At 39.9% G+C, this 13,945-nt stretch overlaps 1 protein-coding gene across 5 annotated transcripts in view; it reads left to right on the top strand.

The window, feature by feature from the left end:
• PIP5K1B (phosphatidylinositol-4-phosphate 5-kinase type 1 beta) overlaps positions 1 to 13,945 on the top strand; it is a 207,046-nt gene that overhangs the window by 66,745 nt on the left and 126,356 nt on the right. For all 5 annotated transcript variants that reach the window (XM_089691041.1, XM_089691042.1, XM_089691043.1 and 2 more), the window contains one exon: positions 13,485 to 13,559. The gene's annotated coding sequence lies outside the window, so the exon portion shown is untranslated. The remainder of the gene's footprint in view (positions 1 to 13,484; positions 13,560 to 13,945) is intronic.

Here is a 13,945-nt window from a genome sequence, read left to right on the forward strand (position 1 = left end):
CTCACTTACTGTATCTTGGATCACCAAACAATTCCCTTTTATGTTGTAGAGATTAGGAGAGAGAAGTTTGTGTTTTTTGTTTTTTTTTACAAATGGTATCATGTAAGTGACATTATTTATTGCAGTCTTAGGGCTCATGTACACGGGGCATTTGGAAAACTCTTCTGAATGATGGAAACTGACTGCTGGAAAACGTAGGTTAAAAAACGTCAGTTTAGCCGCGTTTGCATACCGCTTTCATGTGTGTTTGCGTTTAGAAGCGTTTTTTAAAAGATAACCTCAGGAGACCTTCCCAAATGCCCAGAATGCACTGAAAAACAGTACAAAATATACTATTTCAGACATTTTGAGAGGAATAGAGAGAGCAGAAGCAGAGAGAGCAGCATTTGTTGAGATTACCTGTCTTGTCTGGTTGTATTCACTATGGATCCCATCATGAGCATAATGCAGCACGTTCTACCATTCTACTGACTGCGCTGATGTACCGGGTCCATTTGAGTACATGGAAAACGCTTTGCATGCATTTCTGATGATGAAAAATGGCTCTGGACAGCATCTGAACATGGAACAGTTAAAAAACACTTCTAAACGCAAAAGCTTATAAATGCAGCTTACAAGCATTTGGCGTTTGAAACGCCTGTAAAATCTTCACCTGAACGCAAGTTTGGTGCGTTCAAAAAAACAACTGTAAACTCAACTGCCTTAAAACTACTGTAAACGACTATGTGTGCATGGACACAGGAAAACATTAGGGAGAGTTCAGGGGCTGCTGAAAAAAACGCTGAACAGTTCCTGAACGTCAGTTTATCAGCTGCAGTGTACATGAGCCCTTAAGGCCACATGTACACTGCAGCTGCTAAACTGACGTTTAGGAGCAGTTGGGCGTTTTTTTCTGAAGCCCATGAGCGCTCCTCTATGTTATCCTGTGTGTCCATGTACACCTTCAGAGGAGTTTACAGACAGCTGAGTTTACTGTCATTTCTCTGAAAGCATAAAAACTGTGTTCAGGACAAGAGTTTAACATTTAAAATGCCAAATGTTCCTCAACGTGCATAAATGCATCTAAATGCGCCTAAATGCTATGTTTAGCACTTCAGCATTTGCTCATTTCAATGCCCGGAATAAATTAAAATTTTGCCCAGTGAAATAAATAAACTCCCAAACACCAAATGCTGCTAAACTCACTTAAACTGGTTTGAAAAAATGCAGCTTAGGTGAGTTTTTGATTTCCTCCTTTCAGGAGAAATAGTGATTACAGTAAATCCAAAAAAAAGGCAGCCTAAGTCGTCATGCACACTGGACATTTTTACAGCTGCTGCTTTTGGCTTTTGATGTTTTCTTCTACAGCCAGTAAACTCCCCAGCATGTTATCCTATGTGTCCATACACACAGACTGTAATTAACGTTTTTTGGCTAGAAAAAAAACAGAACTAGTGGGTTTCTAGAGGAGTTTTTTTAGCTGTAAAACGCGGCACTCTTGAGCTTTTTTAACCCCCCCCCAAATTTTTTGTTCTTTTAAGGTATAACAAATTCGAAAACGCGCGGAAACACTGCTAAAAGCGGCTAATCACTAATGCAGAAACGCTAAAAAAAAGCTGAACAACTCAGGTTTTTAACGTAACTTTACGCAGCTAACGTTACCAGCGTTATCAAAATGTCCTGTGTGCATGAAGACTAAGTCCTCATGCACACTGGACGTTTTTACAGCTGCTGTTTTTGGCTTTTGACGTTTTTTTATACAGCCAGTAAACTCCCCAGCATGTTATCCCATGTGTCCATGCACACATAGACTGTAATCAACGTTTTTTTGGCTGAAAAAAAAGCAAGGACTAATGGGTTTCTAGAGGAGTTTTTTAGCTGTAAAAACGCTCTAATGCTGCAAAAGCGGTAAAACGCTGTAAACCGGTGGTTTTGGACTTTACAAGCGTCAAAGCGTTTGGCATTTGAAATGCCGGTAAAACCTACTCCTGAACGCAATTTTGGTGCGCTCAAAAAAATGACTGTAAACTTAACTGCCTGTAAACGACTGTAATGACTATGTGTACATGGACATATAAGAAAACATAAACGAGAATTCAGGGGCTGCTGAAAAACCCTTCAACAGCTCCTGAACGTCAGTTTAGCAGCTGCAGTGTACATGAGCCCTAAGGGACTGATGTGAATACAATACATATATGTAATGTGAATACAATACATATATGTAAATCGCTGTGTGATATACAGTAAGTACTTGTAGTAGATAATATTACAGCCAGTCTGCCCATAGACGGATCAATATTTGGCTGGTTCCTGCTGAATTTCAATCCATCTTTGGCAGGCTTTAAAGTGTCCATATCCATATAGATTTCTTATTTGCAGGCAGCATGGGAAATATCAAACCGATTCCTTCGTCCATGCAACACAGCACGGATAGATGAAACTCTCAATGCGGCTATTGTATTTATGCAGCTGGCCCACCAGCAGTCGATGTACTAGAACTGGCTGACAATTTTCTAACCGGGTCCTTTGATTTTCTTGACCGGGAGATGGCGACTAGGGTCACCTACTGAGAGAATTTCAGCCATTTCTGCAGAAACCAGCCTACCCACATGGAAGAAAAATATGTCTGGAATATATTTTTAAAATATTCTTCCCAAATATATTGACATATATTTGAAATGCTACAATTTTGGCCGTATTCAACATATTTCAAAATATATTTCAATTAAAAAAAATAATATATATATATATATATACTGTATGTTGAAATGTGTTTTTATTACAAAATATATGAAAAATATTTTTAAAAATACATTTCAAATATACTGAATGTCTTTAAAAATACAAATCTACATTTTTGGGATACAATTAAAAATATATGTAAAAATATATGTTAAAATTGCTTTTTTATGTTAAAAAAAATATATATATATACATATATATATATAGAGATAGATAGATAGATAGATAGATAGATAGATAGATACTGTATGTTGAAATGTGTTTTTATTACAAAACATATGAAAAATATTTTATGTGTATATATATATATATATTTACTGTATGTTGAGATGTGTTTTTATTACAAAATATATGAAAAATATTTTTAAAAATACATTTCAAATATACTGTATGTCTTTAAAAATACAAATCTACATTTTTGGAATTCATTTATAAATATATGTAAAAATATATGTTAAAATTACTTTTTTATATGTTAAAAAAAATCTGAAGAATATGTTTAAAAAAATACATATTTTTTAAATATCAGCATTTAGACTTTGTACTTGTGCAGTGTCTTAGTGTTACAAGTGACACAGTTGACTGGAGACAGCTGCTTCATGTCCTCTCTAGTTACTCCAGAATCACAGAATTACACCGCTGTATGGTCAAAGTTTGCAATTACTAAGCTTGAGCTGCTTTGTAGATGACCGAAAACTTTATGAGGACAGTGTGATGGGTGAGTCTTTTGGGGGGCTTTTGGATGCTCTGTAGGTCATGCTCTGAGCTTCCCCTTCTGGGTATAGAAGGCCTGCATGACAGTAATTGTACCTATTTGTGTAGAGATGTCCCATTTTCTGCCAGGCCTAATGATTACTTCAGTTTACATGGTAGAAGTATCAGCCAGGGACGTAGTGGAGTCTAAGAAGAGAGTGCAGGGAACATTATTTGACTGCACAGTAGAAATGAAAACAGATGTTTCTGTGGTTCACACAGGAAGAATGTGTGAACTTTTGACAGCAGCTGCCCTGCTGACTGAACATTACTAGTAAACTGGAAATGTTGTCTTATTGTATGAGTGAAAGAAGTGTGGAAATAACACTAGTGCTTATCTACGCTGGCAAACGTCTATTCCATGGAACTCTTTCTCAGTCAGCCATGTGACATTAATGATATCACTTTACCCATGGATAAGCAGTTAAAGCTCAACTCCACCTTCATTATGAGGCGTGGCAGCAAATAGCTATTTTCCTGCTAACTGCGTGTAAATATTTTTCTGAGAGATGATGTATGCTTCAAAAGAGTGCACTGGTAAAATGAAACAACATAAGTCATTTAAAGTGGCTTCAAATGTCTTGGTCTTTGGTGATACACAAGTCAGGAGTTTGGTTCTGGTGGCTTTGGGTTTATAGTGATAAACAGAAAGGGAAAATATGTTCACAGTGTGGTGAAGGTTATGATTTATGAGACAGGCAAAATTCCAGAAGAGTAATGAGATATCATCACTTTTCTTCTGTCATATGTATGGGATGGCAGACAGAATAAACCTCCAGACCTAAATTACAAATACAACCAACTTGACTAAATAATGGCCGCGGCCTTGTTTATTGGATTTCACAGTTAACAAATCATAAATATAACTTTTATTTCAAAACCATCAATATTTTAACTTACATAACCACATCAGCCCAGTCATTAATTACATTTAAACTGTTTTTTAATTAATAATTTTTTTACCAGTCTCCTTTCAGATTATTTAGAAAGGGACCCACCGCATAAACCGTCTGCGGCAAGGGAGGGGTGCTTCAAAATCTTCTGGTGACTGGCCCGGAGACCACGACATCTCTCCTTTTTATGGGGTTCTTGGGGCTTCTAGAATGTTCTGAGGGGTCAGGTGACCTTTTTTGACCATTCCTGATTGAGGTCCCCAGAACCTCTAGAAGCTTCCCAGTCAGCTGATCCCTGTTCGCCAATCAGCTCTCCCTACTTGTTTTAAACCCTGAAGGGAATTTGAAACCTATCCACCGCCATCTCATGAGGAAAAGGGGGGGCCTGGAAACTTCCAAGTTTCCCCCCCCTTTTCTTTACATTGCATTGTATGTATTATGTACTGTGTGCTATTGTGCATGATCTACATTGCATATACTGTAAATGTGTGTGTATGTATGTATGTGTATATATATATATATATATATATATATACACACTGCTCAAAAAAATTAAAGGAACACTTTGCAAACACATCAGATCTCAATGGAGAAATGTGTTAGGAACGTAAGGAACCCCCATCGTTTGATGGAAATGAAAATTATGAACCTACAGAGGACTGAATTCAAAGACACCTTGAAAATCAAAGTGAAAAAATGATGCATCAGGCTAGTCCATTTTGCTGAAATTTCATTGCAGCAACTCAAAATGGTACTCAGAAGTTTGTATGGCCCCCATGTGCTTGTATACATGCCTGACAACGTTGGGGCACGCTCCTAATGAGATGACGTATGGTGTCCTGGGGTATTTCCTCCCAGATCTGGACTAGGGCATCACTGAGCTCCTGGACAGTCTGAGGTGCAACCTGGCATTGTTGGATGGACCGAAACATGATATCCCAGAGGTGTTCTATTGGATTTAGGTCAGGCGAGCGTGGGGGCCATTCAATGGTATCAATTCCTTCATCCTCCAGGAACTGGCTGCATACTCTCACCACATGAGGCCGGGCATTGTTGTGCACCAGGAGGAACCCAGGACCCACTGCACCAGCATAGGGTCTGACAATGGGTCCAAGTATTTCATCCTGATACCTAATGGCAGTCAGGGTGCCATTGTCTAGCCTGTAGAGGTCTGTGCATCCCTCCATGGATTTGCCTCCACAGACCACCACTGACCCACCACCAAAATGGTCATGCTGAACGATGTTACAGGTAGCATAACGTTCTCCAGACCCTTTTACGTCTGTCACATGCTCAGGTTGAACCTTCTCTCATCTGTGAAAAGCACAGGGCACCAGTGGCGGACCTGACAATTCTTGGGTTCAATGGCAAATGCCAATCGAGCTCTATGGTGCCTGCAGTGAGCACAGGGACCACTAGAGGACGCCGGGCCCTCAGGCCACCCTCATGAAGTCTGTTTCTGATTGTTTGGTCAGAGACATTAACACCAGTGGCCTGCTGGAGGTAATTTTGTAGGGCTCTGACAGTGCTCATCCTGTTCCTCCTTGCACAAAGGAGCAGATACCGGTCCTGCTGATGGATTAAGAACCTTCTACAGCTGTCCAGCTCTTCTAGAGTAACTGCCTGTCGCCTGGAATCTCCTCCATGCTCCTGAGACTGTTCTGGGAGACACAGCAAACCTTCTGGCAATGGCACCTATTGATGTGTCATCCTCGAGGAGTTGGACTGCCTGTGCAAGGTCCAGGTGTCGCCTCATGCTACCAGTAGTGACACTGACCCTAGCCAAATGCAAAACTAGTGAAAAAAAGTCAGAAAAGATGAGTAGGGAAATAAATGTCAGTGACCTCCATCTGTAAAACCATTCCTGTTTCGGGGGTCGTCTCATTGTTGCATTAACACCAAAGCAGCTGATACTGATTAACAACCCCCTCTGCTACTTAACTTTTAACATTTTTAGAGTAGTATTTATATATATATGCACACACACAAAATAAGGGGTTAGACAAAAACATCTAAACACTAAATCAGGCCTTACAATTGGGAGTCTAGACCTACTAGCAAGGCACAAACCTTACTCTCCACCAGTTGCCCCACCCAACCTTGCCCAGGTCCACCTCCAACCCCACCCCTGTCCCATCCCCCAACCCTGCCCCCAGCCCTGCCCCCAACCATGCCCCCTTAAGGCTTATGAAATTACATTTTTCTTTAGAAAAAGAGTCCAAAATATAAAACATGGCATAACAATAGTAAACATTTTACCAAAGATGTGCTAATAGAGTAGCCATGGTTTGTGTTGTACAGCAGGACCAAGACTTGTGTAATACCCTTTTTCTGATGTAAAATACCACTTCAATGGCTGTGTGTGGATTGCATTCTATTCAATTAAGAAAAAAAACACCAAAAAATCATTTTTTGGATGACAAAAAGCAGTAGGAAGCCAGTTTCACATCAAGATTTGCAATGGTTTTCGTTGTACAGCAGGACCAAGACTTGTGTAATACCCTTTTTCTGATGCAAAATACCACGTGTCCCCCAAAGCGGTGGAGAGCGGGCCTCGTGACCCCAAGGCGGTAGAGAGCGGGCCTCTTCTCATGTCCCACGAGGCGGGGGAGAGCGCACCTCTCCTCGAGTCCCCCACGAGGAGAGGTGCGCTCTCCTCCTACCATAATGTATTAATCTGGTGTAGGTGCAGGGAGGTTGAGATTCCTCCATCCACTCTGTTTATCGTGGATCGGAGAATCTGTTGATTTAAAATGCTCAGCTCATGGGATTGAACAAGTGAAATCAAAGTGTGTATGGCTAGCCAAAGGGTAATCCAATATGTTAAGTTACCACCAGAGCAAAAATAGAGGAGAGATCTTCCAGTAGGTATGCTTGTTCACGTGACAACTGTGTAAGAGGGTAAGGGGGATATCCCTCAAATTGGATAGATATCCTCTCACTTCCTGTCGAGTCTACAGGACAGGACGTAAAAGAAAATCTCCCCAGTTAAACACAGATGTAAATAAAATGACAATTGTTTGAACCCTTCCTTACTCTAACCAAGATGAAAACATTTTTGGGGGCTTTAGATATATGTTTGTAGCCACTCTGTCCTAAACAGGGGCTACTAATCAAATTTAGTTCTGCTGGGTGGTAGACAGCCTAGCTGATTTATAGTCTACCTGTGCCTGCTTGGGTTTCCTCCGGGTACTCCGGTTTCTTCCCACACTCCAAAAGACATGCTGGTAGGTTAATTGGATCCTGTCTAAATTGGTCCTTGTATATGAATGTGAGTTAGGGACCTTAGATTGTACGCCCCTTGAGGGTTAGGGACTGATGTGAATGTACAATATATATGTAAAGTGCTGCGTAAATTGACGTCGCTATATAAGTACCTGAAATAAATAAATAATAAATAAATACTTGGTTCATTAGATTTTTCCCTAAATTCAGTGAAGCTGTGGTTTCTCCTTTTTCCAGTAGGAGTCACTGGTACCTCTGGCATTAGTATGAGAAACTACAGTAAAGCTGGCCATAGATGGATCAAACCTCAACCAGTTCAGCAGAAATTTGATCCACCTATGGGCAGGCTGGTGGTACTGAAGTCGATCCATTGTTTGAGTTCAGTACAACCAGCCTGCCAGATTTTTTTGCATGCTATCACTGCCAGTGGCTTTAGCCGTTAACAGTGGTCATTGTGTTCTGCCAGCATTACCACTATAATGAATCCACTCCACTCCACAGTCATGTAAAGAAAAAACACTGAATATGGTGTAGTATGTACAACCAAGCCCGCCTTTATTTAAAAAAAATATATTGCACTCACATTAAAATGTGTCCTCCTGGGACACCACAGTGTAAAAACTCACAGATACATTGATCTCCAGATTGTTAGTTGCTGTAATCCCACTTGTAAAATGGCGGCACGTAGACTTCTGGTTTGCGGCTGCTCTTTTTGGTTTTTGACGGGTTTTGTTATACAGCTAGTAAACCCCCCAGCATGTTATCCTATGTGCTCATGCACACATAGACTGTATCAAAATAAGAGTAAAGTGAGTGCTCCTAAAGATAGCTGCTAAAACACCAAGAGGTACCAATATAGCTCTAAAAGATCAAAAGACAAATGAAGGGTGTAGCGCTGTGAAATAAAAAATACCAAGTATTTAAAATAGTCCACATATATAATTTCCATAAACGCATGTGAAGACCATAAATTAATGAAAAAGTCTCAAGACGGAAGAAAATGCAGCAGATTGACTTGTGACTCCAACCGATAGTAAAAAATGCGCACTCACCGGAAGCGCATGGATAATGCGCATAAATATAAATCCTCAAGGTATACTGGACAATCCGGTGAACTTTTCCCTATGGTGCAGTCATCAAGCCGTTAAGGAAGTATTTGAATCCCCTGGTTCCAGAGGTCCCCTTAAGGTTGGTAAGGTGATCAGCCTGGGTGTGGGGCTCCTATTCCTCCGGATATGCTGGATACTAACAGGTACCTGTGGGCTTAATAGCTCCAGATAGGTGCCCATAGTGTAGTAGATTATAAATCTTTTATTGTAGTACCGCATAAAACAGACAGGGTATAGTGGTGAGCAGAAATAACACACTATACCTTAATTAAAATGGCCGCCCGGGCTTCCTTCCAGCTCCAGGCGGCAGTAGTGTCATGTGCTGTCTGGTTCCTCCTAACCATACTATGGGCACTTGTTTTGTGGCTCCTATCTGGAGCTATTAAGCCCACAGGTACCTGTTAGTATCCAGCATATCCGGAGGAATAGGAGCCCCACACCCAAGCTGATCACCTTACCAACCTTAAGGGGACCTCTGGAACCAGTGGATTCAAATACTTCCTTAACGGCTTGATGACTGCACCATAGGGAAAAGTTCACCGGATTGTCCAGTATACCTGGAGAATTTATATTTATGCGCATTATCCATGCGCTTCCGGTGAGTGCGCATTTTTTACTATCTGCTGCATTTTCTTCCGTCTTGAAACTTTTTCATTCATTTATGGTCTTCACATGCATTTATGGCAATTACATATGTGGCCTATTTTAAATACTTGGTATTTTTTATTTCAGAGCGCTTCACCCTTCATTTGTCTTTTGACACATAGACTGTAATCAGCGTTTTTTAGCAGGGACGTTTTTTGGCTGGAAAAAAAAACAGGACTAGTGGGTTTCTAGAGGAGTTTTTTAGCTGTAAAAATGCTCTAACACGGTAAAACGTGGTAAAACGCTGGGGTTTTTTTTACCAAAAATATTTTTTTTGTTTTTGTAAAAAATGCCGCTAAACGTGGCAAAACGCCGCTAGATGCTAATACATAAACGCTGAAAAACTCCAGTTTTTAACGTGACTTTACACAGCTAACGTTACCGGCTTTATTAAAACGCCCCGTGTGCATGGAGCCTTAGAACCACTTTAAAAGAAGATTTGAAATTGTGCACTAATTGAAAAAGCTCACTTGCCATGACATACAGAAGATTCTTGTAGTGGAAATGGTGACACAGCTAGATAAAATCGATTTGCCTAGCTGCAATGCTGCCTCTGAAAGCTTAAGCTAGCACCTGGAAGAGCTCACGCCCTGACATTTCCATGCAGGTGTGGTGTCTATATGGTCACAAGTGTAGACGTCACCATGCTTTTCATAACCCAGAATACACCGTTCATGAAAAGTATTTCTGGATATGCTGCATACCTTAATATCTCAGTATTTCCCCACACCATCTCACAGAATAGGAAATTTGCTTTGCAACCAATTATTGGTTAGTGGCATTTCTTTGCAAAATTTTTTAGTAGCTGTATAATTTCTCAAAGGTTCTGCAGTTGTCTCACAAGCAAGTAAGGCTATGAAAACTAATGGTTCTGACCCCCAGTTACTACGTAGCGAAGATCTCCACAATGTCTTGTTTATATAAGAGAAAAAAATTCTGATTGGTTCCTTTGAGTATATGTGAATTGTTGAGGATAGCAATGCTTTGTGAGTATACAGTAGAAATCTGACTCTGTGTAATATTCGTTTGGGATGAATAATTGTATTTGAAGGAGCCCCTTAAATAGACTATGTGAATACACCCTGGAACTTGGTTCTCCCATTGTTTTCATTCTAAAGCTTTTGGTATTGAATTGCCAGTTTATTTTCAGCTGGCCTAACACTTGATCCAATTGACTGTTCTAGAATCAGAATTCATTATTTGTTGATCACAAATCAGATTACTGGTCTGTATCACAGCAACAGTTATGACACAGCTCGGAGTAGGACAACTACCATACTGCTTTTCTTTTTACCTTCTTCGATCTGTTTGTGCTAAGTCACTGTGTCCACATATTTTCACTGTTTATATTTTATGGTGTTGCTCCTCACTCTTTTAGAAACTGTCAAATTACATAGATTTGTTATCAGTGCTTATGTAATACTCTATGGGTTCACAATACACTGCTTACCAGGACTCTGAATTTGTCTAGTAGCCTCCCTAGCGGTCTGATTATGTCAGTATTTCTGTACTCAAAGCGGTACATTTTTTTGCATGGAAATATGTATTTTTTTTATTGTAGGCCTGTAATTTTTAGGAATAACTCACTGAAATCTGTCCGAACAAGAGTCTAGTAAACATCCCGGTTATGTTAAAATTTGAAACACAAAATCGTAAATTATAATTTAATAAATAATCATAAAAAATAATAATATAATAATAATAAATTTAGTTCAATAATATAATGAAACCAAAAACACTGAAATTTGAAATATAGAGCCAAGTTCACACATCACTGAGCAAAGTTGCAAAATCGTTTTCAGTGTCTAATTACGAATTTCCCCACTAATCATTATCACTCAATTCTGCAAGTAGTTCTGATTTACTATCGCTGTTTTCTAGCTTGTCTAAAACCGCTTTTGACCTAAAGGGATGCTTTTTGGACGCCATGGACATTTCTCAGCTTCCAGGCAGAAAGAACAGTATAAATGCAGGCAGGGCACAGGACAAAGCACTCAGGACAAAATGTATATGAAATGCTTTGATACACTAATGTTTTACTATGTGATTTTAGTGTATTTAGTGAATGTCACTTTTTCACATTTTTAAATTTCCCGCCGTTCCGTTCCCCGTACGTCCTGACGTTGCAGGGAACGGAACCCAGAAGACAGATACTGGCATCCGCCGGAGGACATTGCAGGGGACACTGCAGGAGGGACATCACGGGAGCGCAGGACAAGGTAAGTGAAGAAGAGATCCCGGAGCAGCGCCGCATGGTATTCCTGAGTGTAGCTCGGGGTTACCACTTGTGGTGCTGAAACTTTACCCCGAGCTACACTCGAGAATACCGCCAGGGAGGTTAAAGTTGAAGTCTAATTAAAAATATTTTTCCTATATTTCTGCAGGCACATCACATGATGGAGTATGTCCCACATTGTGCAGGCTGTTGCTTTGTGTTGAAATCTTCCCTGCATGATTCCCAGTCCTTTTCTTGGTGCTGAGCTTCTGGCAGGACATGCGTTAAAGTGATACTAACACACACTGTTTAATTCACATAATCCCTTCTCTTTCTGTATGTGGATGTTGGCACTGTAATTATTTTAATTAAAAAAAAATCATAAGTACCTTCTCCTAATCAATATACAGCGGTCATATGACCCAGCTCTTTCCCAGCATGTCTGCAGGGAAACATTAACAGGAGGAGCTCTAGTGCTCTGCAGCTGGTCACATGTTCAAAATAAAAAAGCAGCCTTTGGGTACAGAAAAAAATATCAATAAACTGTTTTAAATTGTCATTCAAATATATATGTGAAATCAAATCTTTATTATTGTTTGGCAATAACATGGTGTGGGCGGATTTCTGCCAGCCACAGGCTGAGTCACACCCCTCCAAACTGTGTCTTAGATTAACAGAGAGGTGAAGCCTCCATCAATTAAGATGTAATATCCCACCCCCATTGTATTTAGCTGGTTAGTTGGCATGGAGGAGGGAGAGAGTGGGCTTTCTTATTTTTCACTGTGTATACGCCCACATATGTGATTCTAGTCACATGAGCTGCTCAGGTGTGATAGGGAGAAAATGCTCAGCATAGAAAGTCACTGAAAACTGAGCATGGGCAGTAGCATGGGAAGTAGCTGCCAACACTGCAAAAACACAACACACAACCTGCAAAATCCTCAGCTGCATTGGGGACATGAGCAGGAAAGGGAGATAGAGAACAGCAGGATCAACCAGTTTTTTTTGCAGAATACAGATAACGAATCCCATAGTGACTGAGTGAGTATGATTAGCATGTAATACAGCATTCAAGATAATCTGATGCAGACTCTCCACCTCCTCCCCCTCAACCATCTTTTAAGTTGTATGTAGCACAATCTCTGATTGGGGGAGGTCAGATAAATGAGAAGATTCTCTCCCCAATTCTTAGATCATGTAACATTCAGTGCAAACGATGGACAGGCTTTTCTCAATGGTTAAGAGGGGAGGAGAGGGCCAGTCTGCATCTTATTGTTTTGAATGTCATGGTAGAAATTCAACACCAGCAAGAGGACTGGCATCCTTGTAGGGGAGAATTCTACCCGAAGCAGCAGCCATAAAATGTGGGACATACTTCATTACAGGTAAGTGATGTGACTGCAGCTATCGGGGAAAAATATAGCTCTTGACTAAACTTCAACTTTAAATTTGAATTTTTTTTGGTCAGTTGCCTGCTGCTGTCCATCTTGGGAGAAAGCTCATATATTTGTAGTGAACTAAGTATTGCCAGCTGCATTTGAAAACAATAAGATGTTTGTTTCTTTGCAAATCACATGGTTATTTATTTAAAAAGTAACTTGCCAGAGCACCATGCCTGGCAGTGGAGAACAGCAGAGATTAACTTGAATTTTTCCAACTTTAGTAGTAGTGGTACATATGTAAGGTAAGGGGCCCTTTGTCAGGGTCCCTTCGTGACCCTTTGAGCTTTGTGATTATTGTCCATATGTTTTAAGATCATCATTAGTGTTAGTTTTTGTTTTCATATCATGTATGTATGCTTGTTCTTACACAATACAATATGTTTATTATATGCACATATTTTTAATGAAAATTTCTAATTTACAAGTGTTACTTTAAACAGGTTTAAAATTAATCATTTTATTTATTTATTTTTTCTCGCAGACTCCTGGGACTAGCTGCATAAATGAACAAAGAACTCATTGACCTCGGCTCCAGATGACTTACAACTAAGTAAAGGTAGTTCTTTTTTTTCTTTGGTACAAGTAGTGGCTGTGCCGTCTACACATGTGGGCTCTAGAGTCAAGTTTCGGCTGTATTTTTGCAGAGTTGTCTTTTTCTTTGTAAATTGAGCACATCAGATCCCTTATAAGACTGCGGTTTTTGAACGCATGTCATTTGAAATGGTGTTAAAGCTCGATTAACAGCCAAAAGGAGCATTAGTGTAATGTTTCAGCATGCACTGGCCTCATTGTAACATTATAAAATGAGTAAATCCCTTTGGGTTTCTTACCCTTTTAAACGGAGCCAAAAAAACGGGAACTGAGGAGATTTGGGGTCAAATTCTAAGCAGTTTAATTGTTATGAAATCTCAACCAAAGCTGCAGAAAGCATTGCATACTGTA

The sequence above is a fragment of the Staurois parvus genome, unplaced genomic scaffold, assembly GCF_062004578.1.
Source record: "Staurois parvus isolate SC_StPar_1 unplaced genomic scaffold, SC_StPar_1.0 ptg000549l, whole genome shotgun sequence".
In the NCBI taxonomy this organism is placed as follows: domain Eukaryota; kingdom Metazoa; phylum Chordata; class Amphibia; order Anura; family Ranidae; genus Staurois; species Staurois parvus.